This window comes from Bubalus kerabau, chromosome 4 (genome assembly GCF_029407905.1).
Source record: "Bubalus kerabau isolate K-KA32 ecotype Philippines breed swamp buffalo chromosome 4, PCC_UOA_SB_1v2, whole genome shotgun sequence".
Taxonomy (NCBI): domain Eukaryota; kingdom Metazoa; phylum Chordata; class Mammalia; order Artiodactyla; family Bovidae; genus Bubalus; species Bubalus kerabau.
The window spans coordinates 117,005,149-117,026,634 of record NC_073627.1 but is presented as its reverse complement, the minus strand read 5'-3'; the positions used below and the strand labels follow the sequence as shown (position 1 = coordinate 117,026,634).

At 37.3% G+C, this 21,486-nt stretch overlaps 1 long non-coding RNA gene across 1 annotated transcript in view; it reads left to right on the top strand.

Annotated features, from left to right (window-relative positions):
- Positions 1-19,234, top strand: part of LOC129651578 (uncharacterized) — a 52,106-nt gene extending 32,872 nt beyond the window's left edge. The window contains exons 2-3 of the long non-coding RNA XR_008714209.1: positions 7,199-7,318; positions 19,108-19,234. This is a non-coding gene — a long non-coding RNA (uncharacterized LOC129651578). The remainder of the gene's footprint in view (positions 1-7,198; positions 7,319-19,107) is intronic.
- Positions 19,235-21,486: the final 2,252 nt, after the last annotated feature.

Sequence of the window (21,486 nt, the reverse complement as noted above, 5' to 3'; positions counted from 1 at the left end):
CTCCAGTATTCTTGCCTGGAGAATTCCATGGACAGAGGAGCCTGGTGGGGTATTTAGTTCATGGAGTCACAAAAAGTCAGACACAACTGAGCAACTGAACACACACACAAACACAATGATACCGTATAACATTATTCAGCAGTGAAAATGAAAAAAAAGGTAGAGCCAATGTGCCAAGATGGATAAAATTTTAAAGAAAAGCTTTTATGATTTAAGGTTACACACACATATATAATAAGAATAAAAATATACACAAGAATAATACACCCAAAATTCAGGAAAATAGTCATCTCTAGGAAAGCAGGGTGAGATTGTTTAGGGATCCATAAAGGTCTTCAGTCCAAAGTGGTGCCATGTTTTATTTTTTTGTGGTGGTAGAGGATGTGTAAGTTTTCATTAATATTATTACCTTAAATTTTCTATTACCAGAAAAGTTGATAATTTAAAACCATTTTAAAGAGCAGGAGAGGTATAAGCAATCTACCAAATAAATAAATAAAAGTTCATGCCTCTGTTCCTGATATTTGCAGATATTTGCCTTGTTCTGTCCTTACTTTTGTCCCCATGTTACTATAGTCCTCTAAAATCCTGCTCAATTATTTAAGGATGAGTCCATCCGGTGATATCCTAAATACTCTTTTGCAACATTTGTGAAGTTTTGGTTAGAGTGGAAATCTGTCATCTCTCAGCTCTTTGTTCTGGACACTGGAGAAAAGTATGGATTTAAGTGAGAGCCTTGCTGCTGACTTCTTGCTTGAACCCAGCTGGGAACATTTTTAGCGTTGCATAAGACAGGATGGGCTTCCTTGGTGGCTCAGAGGGTAAAGTGTCTGCCTGCATTGCAGGAGACCCGGGTTCTATCCCTGGGTTGGGAAGATCCCCTGGAGAAGGAAATGGCAACCCACTCCAGGATTCTTGCCTGGAGAATCCCACGGATGGAGGTGCCTGGTAGGCTATAGTCCACAGGGTTGAAAGAGTTGGACATGACTGAGCAACTTCACTTTCACTTTTCAAGACAAGATACCAAGATAAGGGCACTCTATAAGGATAAATATCTCCACTCCTCTCATCTTTCAGGATAATGCCCTTGCATTCATTTTAGGATTATTATGGAGATAGCAGGGGAACTTGAAAAGTTTTTGCAATATGGAGGAGTAAAACATATATATATATATAAAACCTTTGTCCAACTTTATTCTTTAAGCTGGCATGTTGTACTCCCAAGACACAAGTGGGCTACATCATATCCTTAAGTTTGCCTAAGAAATGCCAGTTTAAAAATTTTTTTTTAAAGTTTTTAACCATATTTACTAAGAGATGCTGGAGAGGGATATAGTATACTCATGGTGGTAATAATTGGCATATTATATCACAAAGTAAAATGTTTATTGGCAGCCTTGGAGTGTAAAAGCCTGAAGAGGAATTATGTGTGTGGGAGTATGGACAGGTGCATGTTTACTGTCTCTAGGAACTGGCTAGCCCTGGACATCGGGGAGCAATTTCCCCAGGGTCAGTAAGGCCCCAAATATCAAAACAATATAATAAAAGCCATTCTTAAATCAGATGAGTAAACAAACTGCGATTAACTATGAAATAGTTCTCAGCAATATAAAAACAATGAACTGTCTGATGCATTAATCTTGCTTGACACCCGGGGAGGGGTGCTCGTGATGGTGGTTGTGTGTATGTGTTTATAAAAGTGAAACACCAGGGAGCCTTGTGATGATGGAAAGGTACTGTACCTTGATTAGATCAAAGTTAGTATGCTGGATGTGATTGTACATAGTTTTGTAAGATGTTAACACTATGTACAACTAGGTGGTAATAGAATCTATTATTTCTTCCAACTGCATGTGAATCCACAATGATTTCAAAACAGGTAATTGAAAATGAAAATCCTGGTACATAGAGCTCTTCAAATATTAGTTATTTTTAATATTATTTGCTCTATGTTATTAGTAAATCTGTTACAGAATGCATTAGAGTTGATTGATTTAGTAGTTCAAACATTAGTTTAGCAGCATTTTGATTCTTACACATGTAAGATCCCATAGGATAATTTGTAAAGACACGACTCCTCATGTTAAGTCTAATACAATGAAGAAAAGAAATGCTAATTATTATAACAGGAAACATAGTGGAGTACTTTAAAGTGAGACTTAGAGCCAAGAAGATGTGTATTGAATTTCCTCCTGTCTGCATTTTCTCAAACATTACTTAACTTCTTTATTTTTGTTGCTTTGTCTACAAAATAATGATGAAAATAATTTCTCCTCTTAGTATTATTATAACTTTTAAATGTGATATTACTTTAATATTTTAATAGATGTCAGTATTGCACCTACAATTGTGCTCTTACAAGATACTGGGGGTCCCACAGTGTTTAAGAAAATTATGTTATTCGTGAAGTTTGTTGTCTTGTGGGGTCTTTTAAACTCTCAGGGGGAATTGCTAAGGAATTGGATGCATTCACTGCAAGGTTGTGGGCTATTCCTTTGGACTTTCAAAAAACAGTGATATCTGTCTATTTTGAGATCAATGCAAAAACTTAACGTGCTTTTGCTGCTGCATATGCTGCAATTTTTTTGTTTATTAATAGAAGTGTGTATGTAAACTGAACTGTGTACTTGCATTATAATTCATCAGTGCTTTGTCTTTATGTATATTTGATCTTTGATGGGCAGCAGGGCTTCCCTGGTAGCTCAGCTGGTAAAGAATTTGCTTGCAATTCAGGAGACCCCAGTTTGATTCCTGGGTCAGGAAGATCCCCTGGAGAAGGGATAGGCTACTCACTCCCATATTCTTGGTCTTCTCTGGTGGCTTAGATGGTAAAGAATCAGCCTGCAATGCGGGAGACCTGGGTTTAATCCTTGGGTTGGGGAGCTTCCCAGGAGGAGGGCACGGCAACCCCCTCCAGTATTCTTTCCTGGAGAATCCCCATGGACAGAAGAGCCTACTGAATTACAGTCCATGGGGTCACTAAGAGTCAGACACGACTGAGTGACTAAGCACAGCATAGCACAAAGCTTATGTAATCATTTACTTAGTGTTAGGTAGTTAGAATAGGCTGTGTACAAGACAGCAAAAGAGACACTGATGTATAGAACAGTCTTATGGACTCTGTTGGAGAGGGAGAGGGTGGGAACATTTGGGAGAATGGCATTGAAACATGAGTAATATCATGTATGAAACGAGTTGCCAGTTCAGGTTCGATGCACGATACTGGATGCTTGGGGCTGGTGCACTGGGATGACCTAGAGGGATGGTGTGGGGAGGGACGAGGGAGGAGGGTTCAGGATGGGGAGCACATGTATACCTGTGGCAGATTCGTTTTGATGTTTGGCAAAACTAATACAGTGTTTGAGGTTTAAAAATAAAATAAAATTAAAAAAAAAAAGAATAGGAAAAAGGAGTCCAGAATGGTGGTGGCTAAAAGACAAGGAAGGGAAAAGCAAAAATAGAACAAAGGAAAGTCCGACCACCAGAATGAGGACCTCAGTAAAACCAACAGCACTCCTGGTGAGCCAGATAGACATAGGGCAGGCCCAGGGGGAAGAGAAAAACCATATAAAAAGACGAGCCAAAATTGCACTGGGTGCCTCTCTTCTCTTCGCGTCTTTTGGGTTGGTATGCCCTCATACCTCGAGGAAGTATTTTCCTGTACTTTCTAAATAAAACTGAGCTGTAACACTGGTCCCTCTGAAGGCTGTAACACTGGTCCATAGCTTCAAATTTTTGTTGTGCTGAGACAGAACTGAGGAGATTACATACTCCCCTGACATTAGCAAGTGATCAATAAGTAATAACATGCAGAAGAGAGAAAGAGATATATAGAATATTAGGAAGAGAATTGGTTTCTTTTAGAAAAAGCTTTTTGAAGAAAGTGGCATTTAAGTTGGAACTTGACATAATAGATAATAGTCTAAGCACAACTCAGATCACATCTAATTGAAGAAATTTAGCACACATAATGTCCTCAAAATAAAAGGGTTTATCCATTAAAAGCGGGGCTTCCTGGGTGGCGCTATTGTTAAAGAACATGCCTCCAAATGCAGGAGACATGGGTTCGATCCTTGGGTCAGGAAGATCACCTGGAGTAGGAAATGGCAACCCACTGCAGTATTCTTGCCTGGTAAATCCCATGTACACAGGAGCCTGGCAGGCTACAGTCCATAGGGTCACACAGAGTCAGACATGACTGAAGTGACTTAGCATGTACACACACACACTTGTAGGCATTAAAAAGGAAAAGAATTTTGCTTTCTGAAAGGTAAAAGAATTTGAAGTGAATGGAGAAAAATATTGAGTATCATTCTTTATTCTGTTACCTATAAATGATACCCTAAAAATCTGCATGCAGTCGAGACTTCTGAGGCTAGGAGATAATTCAGCTGGGCTGAGTTCTCTATGATATGAATATACTGAAGGGATATGGCAATTTTCTATAAACACATTGTTTGAAGTCACTTGCTTCTCAGTGATATTGAAATGCTCTTTATTGTTGAGACCACAACGCCAGCTACTGCATTTTATTTAGTAGTATTTCCCAGAAAACAGCAGTTCAAACAGTGTTTCAGTTCAGTTCAGTTCAGTCTCTCAGTCGTGTCCAACTCTTTGCAACCCCGTGGATTGCAGCACGCCAGGCCTCCCTGTCCATCAGCAACTCCTGGAGCTTGCTCAAACTCATGTCCATCGAGTCAGTGATGCCATCGAACTGTCTCATCCTCTGTTATCCCCTTCTCCTCCTGCCTTCAATCTTTCCCAGCATCAGGCTCTTTTCCAAGGAGTCAGTTCTTCGCATCAGGTGGCCAAAGTATTGGAGTTTCAGCTTCAGCATCAGTCCTTCCAGTGAATATTCAGGACTGATTTCTTTTAGGATTGACTGGTTTGATCTCCTTACAGTCCATGGGACTCTCAAAGCTAAACAGTGTTTAGCTTTATTCTTTTAGAAGATCTGGGGCTGATTGTATCTTTATCCTGAGGAAATCCTTATAACTATTAACTGTTCATTTGTATGAAGAAATATGCAAAATAATTGAAAGGCATTTTTAATTTTTAGACCTGGAAGGTAGCTATATTCTCATTAGCTTTATAGTTAACATTGCCTGATGTCTGAGTTCTCCCTTTTTCCAAACACAAGAATGAATTGATAGTATGTTTAAAAGTACTGTTTATCCAAACTTTTTGGGCTTCTTTTTATATACCATTTATATTTATAAAATATTTATTGAAACTCCTTTTGTTTCTATCCAAGAAGATAATGCAGTTATGGCTGGTGGAAAACTGAGGCTGTGCTTAAGATTCTCAACACATTAGATACAAAAAGGAATGCTGTCACAGAGGGAATTTAGAAACCTAGAGGGGAAGGAAGGATTTGAGGCTTTGACAATAGATGAGTTCCCCTAAAGGGATGACCATCAGCTGTTTAACATCTCAGTTACCTGTTCTGCATGTGACTAGGCTTTCTAAAGTTTCTGATAAAATGGTGAAAATGATTATCTTCAGCTTGCTGCTGCTGCTGCTAAGTCGCTTTGGTCGTGTCTGACTCTGTGCAACCCCATGGATGGCAGCCCACCAGGCTCCCCCGTCCCTGGGATTCTCCAGGCAAGAACACTGGAATGGGTTGCCATTTCCTTCTCCAATGCATAAAAGTGAAAAGTGAAAGTGAAGTTGCTCAGTCGTGTCCGACTCTTTGTGACCCCATGGACTGCAGCCTACCAGTCTTTTCCGTCCATGGGATTTTCCAGGCAAGAGTACTGGAGTGGGGTCCCATCGCCTTCTCCGATCTTCAGCTTAGCTGTATACAAAAGTCTATTAAGTATCAGATGCAAAGCACAAAAGTCCTTTGAATCAACCTTTTTTTTTTTTTCTCACTTGGCGTACTTTTTAAAATTAAACTTCTACTCCAAAAAAAAAAAAATTCTTTCTTGGAAAATATTTTTGGCCATAGTTTTCGTCTCTGGGAGAAAGTTTTTGTATTTAGTCAGCTTCTTAAAAACAGAAGGTGGATATATTTTTTTTTTCTTAGCAGATATCTATTTAAAGCTACTTTGTTAGAAAAAGTACCAAGATTATACATATAATTATGATAATATATATACTGATTATATATTGTTACAATAAATATACAAATATATTCTACAATTGTTTTTATTTTATTGTTTCATTGACATCTATTTAGAGGTATTTTAAAAACAGATACATCATTTAGGAGATGTTCTTATTAATAGAAAATGTGTTATTTACAATGGATAAAATATATAGTAAATATATGGAAATATGCTGAAATATTTTTAGGGGCTGTTTTATTAAACCTTTATTCATTTAAATGTCTTTAGTCCAAAGAAGGAACTAGAAAACTAATCCCCCTAAGATTAAATTGAACATCTGGGACTGCGGAATGTTGAGAACAGAGTTAAGGTTCAGAACATGAATTTATGTGTCTATTATTCATGTTTGTTGCTGTTCTGTTATTTAAAATATTTCTGTACCTACTGCATTCTACTTACCTGGGACTGGCAGAAAGGGTGCTGCACTCAAATGTAAGTGAACCCCTATGTGTGACTAAGTATGAAAATAGAATGCACAAAGCTTTCTTCAAATTATACAGAATCTTTCTTTCTGATTTGAAAGAAGAAGAGAAACTTCTCTTTATTAAGTCTGAAATACCACACATTTCTGTCTTACCCTTAGAGTTTTAAAATGCAATATAATAATAAATATGTACTATGTATATGTATATATATGCATACACACACACACACACACACATACACATACACCAAGCCCCCACTCTGAGGCATACATTTTTATGTGTACTTTAGATAGGTGGAAACTGAAACAAGAGAATTTAAGGAATTTGCAGAAAATCACAAAATGCTGAGAGGTAAAGATTTGAACCCAAAGCCCATACCCTGCCCACCAATTTTGTTGCCTCTCTTGTTAGAATCTTTGAAAAAACTGTAGACCCTTTTTTCATTTTCCAAACTAGAACCTATACACATTTTGTATATCCTCCAGCTTCATTGTCATGCTACTGATAAAATGGGTCTCACACACACAGAAAGATGGCAGAGCTGCTGCCAGCCAAGTGGGTGTGATTGCCACGTGTTCAGTTCAGGCAGTGTATGGAAAGGTTGGAATGGTTGTACTCGTAGAAATCTGGGCCTTCTTCTTAATTGCAGTCCTATTGTTTCAGGTCATTTACATTCAGGGAGCACTTCAGGACTCATCTCAGCATACTGCCAGGGCTCTGCTGTGGGAATCTCCTTGGTATGCAGGCACAGACGAAGGCCCTTGAAGATGGCTGCTGCCCCAGGTAGGAAGATGACCCAAGTGAGTTCCTTGACTCTTGAGAGATGAGCTCAGCTATAAGAGGAAAGAGTGTTCTGAGACTTGAAACAGAGGAAGGAGAAAGAGTAAAATTGGATTTAAATGGAAATCTGATGTTCATTTGAATTTGTTCCAGTTATGCTTGGAATGTCGATGCATTTGAATTTTCAAGTTTAGAACAGTATTATGTGAAAATGCCTCAATAATTCCAGAAAAGAATATGTCCAAGGGGAATGAGGAAGTAAAGGTGTCTTTTATTACTTTCAGCTTTTCCTTAAATCCATTTAATTATAACAGTAGCTTACATCTTTAATAGCTTTTCAGGGCACTTTGTGATGTGTAACTTTATTTTATTCTCACAGTAGATCTTCATTGTAGGCAACACAGTTAGTATCTTCTCCATTTTGCTGATTTAAAAAAAACTGAGAGGCAGAAATATTATGTAAATTATTATTACTATTATTACTGGTAGTGAGTCAGTTAAACAATAAAGTTGATTATTTTAAAAAGTATATCTATATCTGTCTATAACTATGCCTTAACATTTTATTTTAACTTTAAATATATGAGTGTACAACTTGACATGGGCTAAGCCCTTTTATTTGCATATATTTTTGATGACTTGAAATTCTCTATGATTTCTTATTGAATCATCTATAATTTTTAGGGTTTGTGGCGGGGAGGAGTTGACTACTTAAAAACATTTTTTTAAAACAATGAGTGCGGCCTCCTGTATTGTTATAGCTGTTTTACAAATATTTTGTTGTTATCAAATCTGGCATTTTTTTTTATTGTAACTTGCCTTTACTGAATCTTACTAAAAACTTCAATAGCATTTTCATAGTGATATATCTATTTTCAAATGTATTGTCTATTGGTATATAAATATTTATTGAAGTTGTATATTTATAATAGGTGCAACATACATACACACGTTTGGGAAGAAACACAACTGATCCTTATTAAATATACAATACAAGTGTGGGCAGAAGGACGTAGTTGAACTTGTGAATAGTCTGCTAGCTGTGAGCATTCATTGTAACAAAAGACACAAATTTTTTTAGAAATGTAAAGATGAACTTCATTTATTTTGATTATACAGAGCAATTAAGAAGGAGTAATCTTGAATGGATGTAAAGATTTAACTAAAGTCTAGTCACCATAATATCTACTTGTTAAAACAGTATTTTTTGAATTATCAATTATGTACCAATTCTAAGGGCTGAAGACAGTCTTATGAAATAGAGTCCATAGTTCTGGGAGAAGGACATTAAACAAATTAAATGTGTAAGATGGTAAAGAGTCTATGGACAAGATACTTTGGGATTGGAGACAAAGACTGATTTCAGGGCCTCACTGAGAAGTTGCTATTTCAGTAAAGTTGTGAAAGAGGGGAGAGAGTTAATATACTTTAATGGCGCTAATACAAACAAATGCAGTGGAGTTCAAAGGAGATGTTTTTTATTTAGCTAAGCTTGTGAAAGGGGGGACCAGCCAGGGAGCATCAAGTGCAGAACTCCTGGAGGCCAGTGTGTCTAAAGCAAGATGAGGCAGGGGAGTAATAAATAGGACCAGAAAGAAATGAGTGGTAATGGGAGGAGTGCTGTTGGAAATAGAGTCATCTAGTCTTGTATTAGGACTTTGGTTTCTACTCTGAGTAAAACAGAAAGACATTGGATGATTAGAATGGGTGGGGTCATGATCTGACAGGTGACAGGCTCTTGTGTGCTCAATTGAGAACATCCTAAAGACCAAGAGTGAAAACCCTCAAACTGGTTGGTAGACTACTGTAGAAGTCCATGTGAGAGACCATGTTTACCTCTATTTTTCAAGCAATGAAATTAGCAGTGAGGGTGTAGAATTATTTATATGATTCTTAAAAAATAAGACAGTAGGATCAAAATGGAGTGCTTTTGCTAAAATGCATGTCACCAAATCAAGACAACTTAATTTCAGTTTCTGCTCTTCCAGAAATGGAATTTTAAACCAGTCAATCAAGAATCAGCTGATCACTAGTTAGGGCTTACCTGATAGACCCCTGCCATCCCCTAAAGGAAAGTAACCTTGCAATAAACAACCTTCATTTTTGTTTACTTGTTTTGTAACTTCTTTGTTTCTGCTCCCTTCTGCCTAAAAAAAAGCCTTTCATTTTGTACAGCTCCTTGGAGTTCCTTTCTCTCTGCTAGACTGAATGCTGTCTGGATTCATGAGTTGTTAAATAAAGCTAAGAGGATCTTTAGAATTTACTCAGTTGACTTTTGTATTTTCGCATTATTAAAAAAATGTTTGAACATAGCAGGAAAGATGATGACAGAAAAATTAAAAACAATCAAAGTATGTAAGAGTAGAAGATTGTCTAAATTATGTTGTGGCCATATAATGAATATTATATAAAATATATGTAATATACAGAAAAAAATTATAGTGACATTCAGTCATGATATATGGTGAAAGTGAAGTCGCTCAGTCGTGTCTGACTCTTTGCGACCCCATGGACTGTAGCCTATCAGGCTCCTCCATCCATGGGATTTTTCCAGACAAGAGTGCTGGAGTGGATTGCCATTTCCTTCTCCAGGGGATCTTCCCGACCCAGGAATCGAACCGGGGTCGTCTAGTGTTAAGTAAATGCTGTAGGTTGTAAGATAGACAAAATACATTTTCACAAATATAAAATATGAACATATATTATATATACGAGGCAAAAAACACAGGAAGAATATACAATATATTCATGGATTATGGATGTTTTGAAATGTTATTTTTGCTTCTCTGCATTAATTTTTTTATAAATACATGCTAGATATATTAGTTCATTCATTGCTTTGTTTAGTCTTTTTTTCTTTTTGAGAAGTGATTATCTTTAAAATTCTGCTCTTGGCTTTGAAAAACATTCAAAAATGAGTGAGATATAATTCTTGTCATCAGTCTTTGGAACTTTGTGGGTGATGAGAAAATAGTACCAATGCACATACCAATATATCAAGAAATTTTACCAAAGCAACTAGAGAAGCACAAACAAAATACTATGAGGGTTTGTGAGGTGACAAATATTTAGCTGTCTGTAGCATTTGAGTTGGGCTGTGAATTATCAGAGGGGGTGTTTTGACAGTTTGTGGAATAGTATTTTCAGCTGAGGGAACAGAATTAGCAGAATTATAGAGGCAGGGAATGCAAGTACCGTGTTAGAGAAATTAAGTATGTAGTATGGCTAGAGTGTAAAGGGAGCATACATGGAAAAGTATATAAGTATAATATAGTAAGAAGAAGTATGTAAATACAGTGGAATAGAATCAGACATGAAAAATGGTAGACTTAAAGTAATAGAATATTGTTAGTCATTGAAGAATTGTGTATATGTGCTATATTCATAGATAAACACATTTACATACATTTATATTCATATATTATTAGCTAATACCTATATTCAGGTTGCTCAGGCTATTAATATTAGACTTGTGTCACAGAATTGACATTTAATGAAAAGAAAAATGTATCCTTACGACTTCTCTTCCTTCCAGAAATATTTGCTGATTTATTTTGGGCTCTACTAATAGAAATAACTGTAAATATTTATTTGTGGATTAAAAATTTTACTCTAGGCCCTCCTGTACTAAAATTCTTCTGCGAAGCAGCCAGAAGAATCTAGTTCATTATATGTGAAGTTTATTTTCTCATTCGTTTGGAAGAATGAAACGAATTTTTGCCTTCCAGAACTCAGTGGTGACGTCTATGGAGAGATGCTGGGCATCTCCTTTAAATTTGTCGTGACTTAAGGCCATGGCATAGAGCCAGAGCCAGCATTATGGCTGCCCTTTGTCACATTGCTGCAGTTTGTGAGTTTGCATTAGTCAACAGCACTTTGGAGGGTCTGATTTCTTACTTGTGAACATTTGCTCTTGGCTGTAAACTGGTAAATAAACAAAGGCTTTGCATGAGAGAGCAATGACATTTTGGTAATTCTAGGGGAAAAAAAGTCAATTTGAGCACTTGATGATAAAGAGAGGAAACCAAGATGTTACATTTTGCAGTCATTTGTCCCTCCCATTTGTAACTGACAGATTGGATTTAACACATGGAAACTGAAAGACTACTTGTCTTTAAAAATGGTCTAATTACATTTGGAACTTAAGGGGAAATAGAAGATTCCAGGATATTTTTGTTTTGAATTTGAAATTGGGGACAGCGCATGCACAGTTGTTTGTTTTCACACTTTATGGGAATGAATCACACCATGTCGACCGTGAGATTTAATTATGTATTTAGCAGAGAAGCTGGAGATGCGCCAGTGCAATAGCTAAGCTGCTGGAATAGCCTGTGCACAGCCCCTTCCAGTTTCCAGACACTCCAAACCTTTCCTAATAGCACATTTAACATAGGAGAAGGAATGGTGTTGATGAGATGCATCAAATCTCAGTGGAATTGTGTCTGCTTGGAAACAAAATGCTGATGTCAAAGAAGGACTTTTTTTTTTTTTTAAATAGTGGGAAGCAAAGCTGCTGAACCTCTGGGCATAGGATTTAACTTTAATTGAGGCAGTCTGAGCAAAACATGTCATCTCTGCCTCTTCCCATTGTTCTTTTCATCTATAGGTCAGTGTGTGAATCCTCTCTGTTCCTAAACCTTGACACACACACACACAGAACTTGTTGCAATATATAGATCTTGGGGACCAGGGATGAACAAAAGCTTGAATTATTGCATTTAAAAACTCACCATTATTTTAATGAGTGTTCTTTAATACTCAGTTCAAAATAGGATTGGCTGAGAAAATTCTTAGGTTGATATGTGTTCAAAGATTTAATTTTTCTGATAATAGCTAACTAAATAGGTTAACTTATTTATTAAATATTCATGAAGGATACTTAAACTAAAAGGGATAGATAAGGGTGTTATTTTGCCACAAAATTTATTTCCTTCTTAGATGTATTTAATCCAGAGTTTTCATTCGTTTCAAGGTTCTTGAAGGTAGCTAGGAACGTTAAAGTTTCTTAATATGTCAAAAGCCTAACAAAAGTCATACATTTCATTAGCATGAAAGGACTCTAAGGCTAATGAAATATTTTTCTTATTCAACATTATTGTATCACCCTGACTAGTTGATTGACTGTGGATAACATTTTAGATTTTCACTGTGGAGGAAAGTAGTAATAAAAAACAGATCTTTTATGGTAAAAGAGCTGGGATCTGAAGATACAACCTCAATATTTATGTTCTTATGATTATTTCTGTCTACATTTTTTCCTTGCTCTCAAATGGGGATGAGAATTCTATTTAAAAGCAACATAATGACTTTGGGCATTGACTAAAAAGTCAAGAATGCTAATTCCTTCTGATTTATAGTAAATTCTGTTTGGAAACAACATTTAATCTCTTGCTCCTTGGTCCCTTTATTTATAGTTATTGGATTCATTCTCCTATAGTCTAGGTGATTGTTTGTGGGGGTTGTTGGAATTTAGAGTCAGTGAATCTTTGATCCAGATGTATTTTTAATAATATCAATAAAACTTGTTTTAGATAACTTTCAGTGAGTAGAATGGAACTGCCTGTGATTGGGAACTATGCTTCCCTTGTATTGGTAAATGTTAAGTGGGCATATTCAAAACCTGATTGGCCAGTTTGCTGAAGCAGGACTGTTACTTGATGAATTAAAATATATGTGGTACCCCTACTGACAATCAACTATGAAACAGTATTTTAAAGAAGAGTCCTTGAAAATACATAAAATTAGTTTAAAAAATAAGAATGAAGCAATTCACTCATGAACACAGGCAGCATTACACCTCCATAGTTGACAGGCAGGGCAGCAGCATTCAGCTGTGAACCCCCTTCTGAAGAACACTGACTTGTCCAAGGTCATGCTTCTTTCCAGCACTGAATGGGGTATGGGAAGAGGAAGCTTATAACAGCCTGGCCTCTCATCCCAACTTGAGACAGGTTCAAAATCCATTCTGTTTTCAGAACCTCCATGAATTTGGCTAAGGCTTTCATTGAGACTGGATCACAGTTCAGCTCTTCCTTCTTCTCAGCCCTGCGTCTTTTCCTTCACTTCCACAGGAGTTGATCACAGAGCATTCCCAACATCCTTCTGCCCACTAATGCCTTCTGAGTCTGTCTCTGTCTCCCAGGAAATCTAACCTGCAACAGCCTCAGTGTGTATAAAAGAAAGCTAATCTGGGCTGCTTTTATGCCCCATGTGCATAGTCTGGAGGCTGTCGCTACCCTGACTCAGAAGATGTGGTGGCCAGCCTACCTCCTTATACTCAGTCTGGGTTTACTTCTGACTGTATCTAGCCATATATGCTAAATCAATATCTTCAGTTTTGAGAAATCCTAAACGTTCATGTATTCCATTCTAACTACCATGAGGAACATCCCCTTCCCTCCCCACCCATGAAAATGAATTGTGTGTTCAGTTTAAAGCATGTGAAATGATTTCCACTGTATTTCAGCCGTGACCAATAGCTAACAGCCTCACTGTGGTCTCTCAGGCTAAGCACCATACGTTGAATATCTGAATTCCCACATAAATGATATTATACACCTTATTCTGTTTCCCAGAAGATCTTTCTTTGGATTCCAGATGTTGAAAGCATCATCATGTTAGGAGCCAGGAAATGTTTTGTCATTTCTGTTATGTGTGAAGAATAATATTTAAAATATTTCTCTGAATGTTATTTTCCATCTTGCTTTGCAATTTTCATCATTTGTAAGCTCACATTGGTTTTTCTGTGTATGTTTTTGGTGTGCCCGATCAAACCTGTTATTGTGATTTTATTTTGACACTCTTGGTGTCAATTTCCATGAAACACCTGTCTAAAGAACAACGTAGAGCTCATCCTACGGGAGTGAGCCAGCCATCTCTGCCAGGCATAGTAGAGTTCTAGCATCTGTGTGTTAAGACCAAATGGTGCCTGAATCAGTTTAATTTAATTTGCTTATCATTTCACTTTGGAGAGAATTCACAATACAAAGATACATTCACAAAGAGACCATTTCTGCCAAACCCCAATTTCAAAGTGTTCCTAGAATGTGCAAATATTGATTATTGAATCAGAACTTTCTCTCAGTTTAGCAATTTTCCCATTATACCTTTAGATCACTAATATAGAACTTGCTTAACTTTGACTAACTAATGAGTGATGTCTGCATAATGTGAAAATGTTAATCCATATCTTCAAATATCTATTCTTAGTCAGCTCTGATTTGTAAAGACTGGAGAAAATGATAGTTTATCTCATGGAGTATGATCTATCTTTGTAAATACTCTTTCTCTATTTTCCTGGCATTTATACATGCATGCTCACAACCTTCTTGTTAAAATACAAAAATCATTGGTAGAGGGATAGCTCTCAATCTATACACTCAAGTGTCCACACAATGTTCCATGTCTTCATTTTTCAGTGAGTGAACTCAATGCCAAATTCTGAGAACCTTTCCTGCTGTGATGATGGGAAGATTGATTTTTTCCTTTTCTTAGTGTCTCACTCTCTTCTCTGAGTTGAAATATGAATCTGGGGTCATTTGCCGAGATAAAGTGTTAGAAAGAAGGCTCCCTGGTTGTCATCATAGGATATCTGTGTTATGGACTGGATATTTGTATCCTTATAGAATTCATGTGTTGAGACCTAACCCCTTACCCCAATGGTGATAGCATTTGAAGATGGGACCTTTGAGAGATAACTGGGTTAGAAGAGATCATGAAAATGACCCAGATGATAGGAATTGTGTCTTACAAAAAGTGGGAGAAAGATGAGAACTGTTTCTGTCTCTCTCCCTCCCTCCCTCTTTCTCTGTCATGTAAGGGTCTATCGAGAAGGAGGAGTCCACAAGCCAGAAAGAGAATCTCTCACTAGGGCCTGACTCTGTTAGCACCTTAATCTTGGGTTTCTCAGCCTCCAGGATGGTGAGAAATAACTGTCTGTGGTTTAAACAACTCAAACTCAGTGCTTTGTTATAGCAGCTTTAACTGCCTAATACAATCTGTCTACACTGATGATGATGAGATGGTCTTGTGCCTGTCCCCATGGCCTCATCAAGCCTGACACTTTTCTGTTTTTCCTGTGTCATGGTTGTGACTTAGAGATTTGTGCCAGGCTGTCTGTAGTGTCACTTATTTGAAGCATCACACAGCATCTCTTTCAAATCTGTTACCTCTCTACAAGCAGCCCATAGATTCTCCTTTTCCAGAGACCTGTGCGCTTACTTGATTTCTATTGGACTCCTTGCCTCTATTCCTAGTACTTTAAAGTTCCTTCATGGTATGTGCATGTAAGGGGAAAAATCCAGACGGACTTGTAGGTAGGTGACTTTTATATCCACCATTCCTTGAGATACAGAGCTCGTCTAATTTCTTCAAGAGCAGATTGCTTTAAAAAGATAGTATTAAAAAAAAGTTAATATTAATAATGCAATCAGATGAGAAAGGACCACACAGATTTTAATATCTCAAACTATTTTTCAAACACAAATCCCAGCAGCTATTTATTGACATGCATTTTCATTTTAGACAGAAAGAGGAGGATGCATTGTGCCTTGTGCAGAATTTGTCACCAGCCAGCAGAGGGAGCCTCTGAAGTTTTAGTACAGGTGTAGCAGTCATGGGTACCAGTGATCAAAGATGGTTTGTCTCAATAGCTACAAGATATGCCCATGCTTAGTGGTGGGGAATCAAGGGTCTTTCTCCTAACACCTAGGCTTAAATCTTTACTAGCGATGAGTTTGGCACATGTCATATTAACCTTTCTATTCTTTAGTTTCCTAATCTGTAAAGTGGGCAGATGATTTCTAAAGTACTTAAAAGTTTCTGACACATATTATTGTTACTTAAGTGATTGTTAATGACAATGATTGTAGAAGAAAATACCAGAACTGTTGGAAATGTAAGTCACTCTCTCATCCTTTCCCCCTGGTAGGAAGAAAATATTAATGGGGAGGAAAAATAGTAAATTGATAGTATATTTATCTAGATGGAATGGAATTAAAACCAGAAAGAACTAAATTTACCTTGAATTGGTAAAACTTAGTTTCCTGACATCAGAGAAAATGGATGTCTATAAATCCGTTTTTCACAAGTGGGTCAAAATATCTATGAATTCATATCTTGCTATGATAATTAAATAATTACCTTTAAAAAATAACGTGGTTTATAATGCATCAGATACAAATGCAGGATTTATTGGCAAGAACTAATTGATTCTAATTAGTTTGATACCTAATTTGGTTTTATGTTTCTCTCTACATTTTACCTCCAAATTGAAGACTCTTTACCTTAACAGCTCACACAGCATAATCTGTTAAACATTTCTGGAAAAAGAAATACATCTTTCCCTTTGAAAGCTATTCATTCCAATCATAAAGTGCCACAGGCTTTTTCCTCCCCCACCTCACCCTGCCTCCATTCAGAATTCTATAGGGAAAGAAATGGTAGGGAGATGAAAGTCCTCTAAGACTTCTCCCTTTAAGAAATGAGACTCTCTTTTCCCTAATTTAATTAAAATAAACATGACTTGAGAAAGAACAAGAAATACCTGCAGGTTTAATTCTAGTTTCTCTCCATCTGTTAGACCCATATTTTCTGAAATGACCTAGCAGCTGTGCTGCAAAGACACCCCACACTAATGTTCTCTTTTATACATGCCTAAGACTAAAGCTTTAGTAAATATTTCAGTATTTTATTTATATCAGATATAGTCACCTTTTAAAAATGCCACTGAAAGCTCTGTGTTTTCCTTTGAAGGTGGAATGTTGACAGTTGAAGTGAGTCCTCTAGTTACATTGTTAACCTCAGAAAAGATTTGAGAGAATCTTCTGGTTGAGAACTAAATATCAAATTGTACCAGGAGAATCAGTGTTCAGTAACTCAGAGTTGACCATGGTCTGCTACTCTGAGCAGAGGCAAGCATATATTTTATATGTGCTCAATAAAAGGGATCACAGGATTATAAAACAAAGCAAAGGTGATTTGATGGTGATACCTGGATATAAAAATTCTTTATTTATTCATTCAGCCATTCAGCTGTTTACTAAGCACCTATAATACTATGCACTGATGGAGGAACAGGGGCACTTATTTACATCTTGCATTTAGGCACCTTCATGCTTAAAGTAGCCCTTAATAGAGGATTATTCCTTAAGGAGGGTGAGTGAGAGGAGAGGGTGTGTGGTTCTCCAAACCTCCATGGAAGACTCAACTTTTAAATCCAAGCCTTGAAAGATAGATGGAATTTTATAATACGTTTGTAAAATACATGTTTTTCTTTTAGGGGAATGAGTAGCATAGGTGCCTTTAACAGAGTCAGGAAGGTACAGGGTATATGCTAGGAGAGTGAGTGACGCAAATGAAGAGAAAGATGATTAAACAATAATGTTTATTATAGTTGCTATTAATTTATTAAGGAGCTTTAACATTATAGAGGGATTCTTAAAACTTCCCTGAGAATATACTAATAACCAAGAGGAAATTGGCAATGGGGCCAGAGATGGCCAGCTGCATGATTTAAATTTCTTTAAAGTCTGACCTTTTTCTCCTAGTAATTTATACAAAGTTCATATTTTATTTCATAATGCAAGTACATATGCTTCTATATATATATATATAAAGTCTCAAATTGTTTTCAGGAAGATACTACCATCTGTGACTGCACTTACCTCTTATCATGGAAAATAAGGCTCATACTCCTGGATGTATGAGTCCTGAGTTGTAGAGGCATGGGCACATAGTCACTCAGATACGAGCAGCAGAAAACAAGAGGAGAAAGGAAGATTAACACCTCATTGTGGCTGGCCTTGAGTGAGCAGTTCTAGGCTAAAATACTTGGAAGCGATTCTTTAGGTAATGGGGAAATGAAGGAAGTTTTAAATCAGGCCGTTAGGTGACTCCAGCTTACTCTGGACAATCAGGCTTGACTTGGCAGAATATTTTAGATAGATTAGGGGTGAAGAAACAGGAAAAGGAAAGAGGGAAGCCAGTTAGTAAGTGAAGGTCAGGGTCATGGTCAAGATACAGTCACAGAAGAGAAGGTATTGAGCCTAGACACTGAACAGATGGAACTTGACTGGATGTTGGCGACAATGGTGAGAGGAACATAATGTTTTTTTGATTCTGGGTATAATTGTGAGGTTACTGAAAGTTCCATTAAAAAACATGGGGAAACTAAGGACCAGAGGAGCAAATTTGAAAGTAAAGACTGCTAAGTTCTTCTTGGAACTACAGAATTTGAGATAGCCAAAAACTGTTCTAGGAATCTATCCTACAGAAGCATGGATGATTCTTTTAGTCTCCATTTATCTCATTAGGGTGCATATATTTAAAATGAAATCAGATATGTTTAAAAATTATATATCAACATTTTAAATACATTTATTTATATAGTTTTTATCAACTGTTTATTACTAACAAAATGATCATTTAATCTAGTTTTTTTTTAGTCTTAGAGATTTAACACATTGGGGAATAAAATAAGGTTTATCTATTTAAGTAAACTTTAAGTTCCAATTAATAAACACAGCACTTTTTTTTTTTTTTTTTTTTTTGGTACAGAGAAGCATGATAAGAGATCAGTAAAACACTTTAAAGGATAAAATATTTTATTAGAATAAAATTATATAAAAGAAGTATAATGAAAATATGAGTTCAGGGAGAAAAGGAAAAGGTAGAGTTCCAAATGTTTGTTCATTTGGCTTGTTCATGTAGTTTAAAATAGATAATGTGTGTGTGTGTGTTAATCGCTCAGTTGTGTCTGACTCTTTGCAACCCCATGGACTGTAACCTACCAGGTTCCTCTGTCCCATGGAATTCTCCAGGCAAGAATACAGGAATGGATTGCCACTTCCTACTCCAGGGGATCTTCCTGACCCAGAGATCGAACCTGAGTCTCCTGCATTGCAGGTAGATTCTTTACTGTCTGAGCCAGGGCTTCAGGGAAGCCCAGAACACTGGTACAGTAACTAAATATAATCATGAGCATGGTAAGTGCTAGACTCTTAATATCTTAGGTCTGCTTAGACACAGATCATTTTGAAAGGTAATGCAGAGTTTTGAAAAAGGTAGGCTGCATTCCCTAACTGGAGGGTCTGAGCCCTAATGTAACCTCTTCCCAACAAATTTCTACATAAACATGTCTCAGAAATCTACATGGCCTCCTAAGTCAGTGGGTCAATGGTGTGTGTGTGTGCTTAGTCCTATCTGACCCTTGGCAACCTCATAGACTGTAGCCTACTAGGCTCCTCTTTCTATGGAATTTTTCAGACAAGAATAGAGTGGGTTGCCATTTCCTGCTCCAGGGAAAATAGATGATGGAAGTGGAAGTGGAAGTGAAGCCGCTCAGTCGTGTCCGACTCTTTGTGACCCCATGGACTGTAGCCCACCAGGCCTCTCCGTCCATGGGATTTTCCAGGCAAGAATACTGGAGTGGGTTGCCATTTCCTTCTCTAGGAGATCTTCTGACCAAGGGATTGAACCCGGGTCTCCCACATTGTAGGCAGACACTTTACTGTCTGAGCCACCAGGGAAGTCTAATGTATTTAGTTTCCATTGGCTATGTTGAAAGTAATGAGATCTTTATTTTGAAGTATCAGTATTTATAATATGGTGGGCATTGCTTGCTTTTTGGTTATTTAAACTTATAATGAAAAAAGTTATCGACTTAGAAAATGTGGGAAGGGTAGATAGTTATTCAAAATTATTTTAGGGAGTACATGAGTGAAAAAATTTTCAAGGCCACTACTGTGGCATATTTTGGAAAATGGTAGGTTTGTCACACAGCAATTCTTGAATCATCTCTCTATATCCTGTTCTTCTGAATTTGTTTCTTCTTATTGCTCATTACTTTGCTTTAGATAATGTCTCAGTCTGTGGCTGGCAGTTCCCCTGGCAGCCATATTGCCAAACCTGACTGGCCTCTGGGGTGGGGGATGAGGGTGGTTCAGGTGAAATACTGAACATCTACCAGGACTCATCCTGGGCCAAAATCCTGGCTCAGTTTCATCCTAGCTATATGACCTTGGGCAAGTTACCCAGTCTCTCTGAAACTCATCTATAAATAATTGATGGGATTGCTGTCAGGTCAGGTGTGATTGTGTCTGTGGATTACTTTGCCCTGTTTGATACAGAGAAAGAACTCAAGAAACAATAGCTTTTCTCAGGGCAACCAGTCCTGTCAGAAGAAGAGTTTATATAGTATCAGTTTCTGCTCAACTTTTTTCTTTTAAGCAAACAGATTTCTCATTAAGTAACTAAAACACTTAAATGACAGTAAAATGTTAAAATAGATACTTGTCATGATTTCCACTGCTCCCCATTATAAAATATCTTTTTGATTATTAGGGTATTTCTATACTTTTGAGTCTGATCCCGCTAAGGAAGAAGCCACAAAATACCTTTGCAGGTAGAACATGAGTATGTCACAAATCAGATGCATTTACCCAAGATTTGGGTTGGGAGATGAGTAATGTGACTACATTTTCTCGGGGAGGTTTTTGCAATGGTATGAAGATGTTCAAGCTGGTTTTAGAAAAGGCAGAGGAACCAGAGATCAAATTGCCAACATCCGCTGGATCATCGAAAAGCAAGAGAGTTCCAGAAAAGCATCTATTTCTGCTTTATTGACTATGCCAAAGCCTTTGACTGTGTGGATCACAGTAAACTGTGTAAAATTCTGAAAGAGATGGGAATACCAGACCACCTGACCTGCCTCTTGAGAAACGTGTATGCAGGTCAGGAAGCAACAGTTAGAACTGGACATGGAACAACAGACTGGTTCCAAATAGGAAATGGAGTACGTCAAGGCTGTATACTGTCACCCTGCTTATTTAACTTATATGCAGAGTACATCATGAGAAACACTGGGCTGGATGAAGCACAAGCTGGAATCAAGATTGCCAGGAGAAATATCAATAACCTCAGATATGCAGATGACACCACCCTTATGGCAGAAAGTGAAGAGGAACTACAAAGCCCCTTGATTGAAGTGAAAGAGGAGAGTGAAAAAGTTGGCTTACAGCTCAACATTCAGAAAACGAAGATCGTGGCACCCAGTCCCATCACTTCTTGGGAAATAGATGGGGAAACAGTGGCTGAGTTTATTTTTTTGGGGCTCCAGAATCACTGCAGATGGTGATTGCAGCCATGAAATTAAAAGATGCCTACTCCTTGGA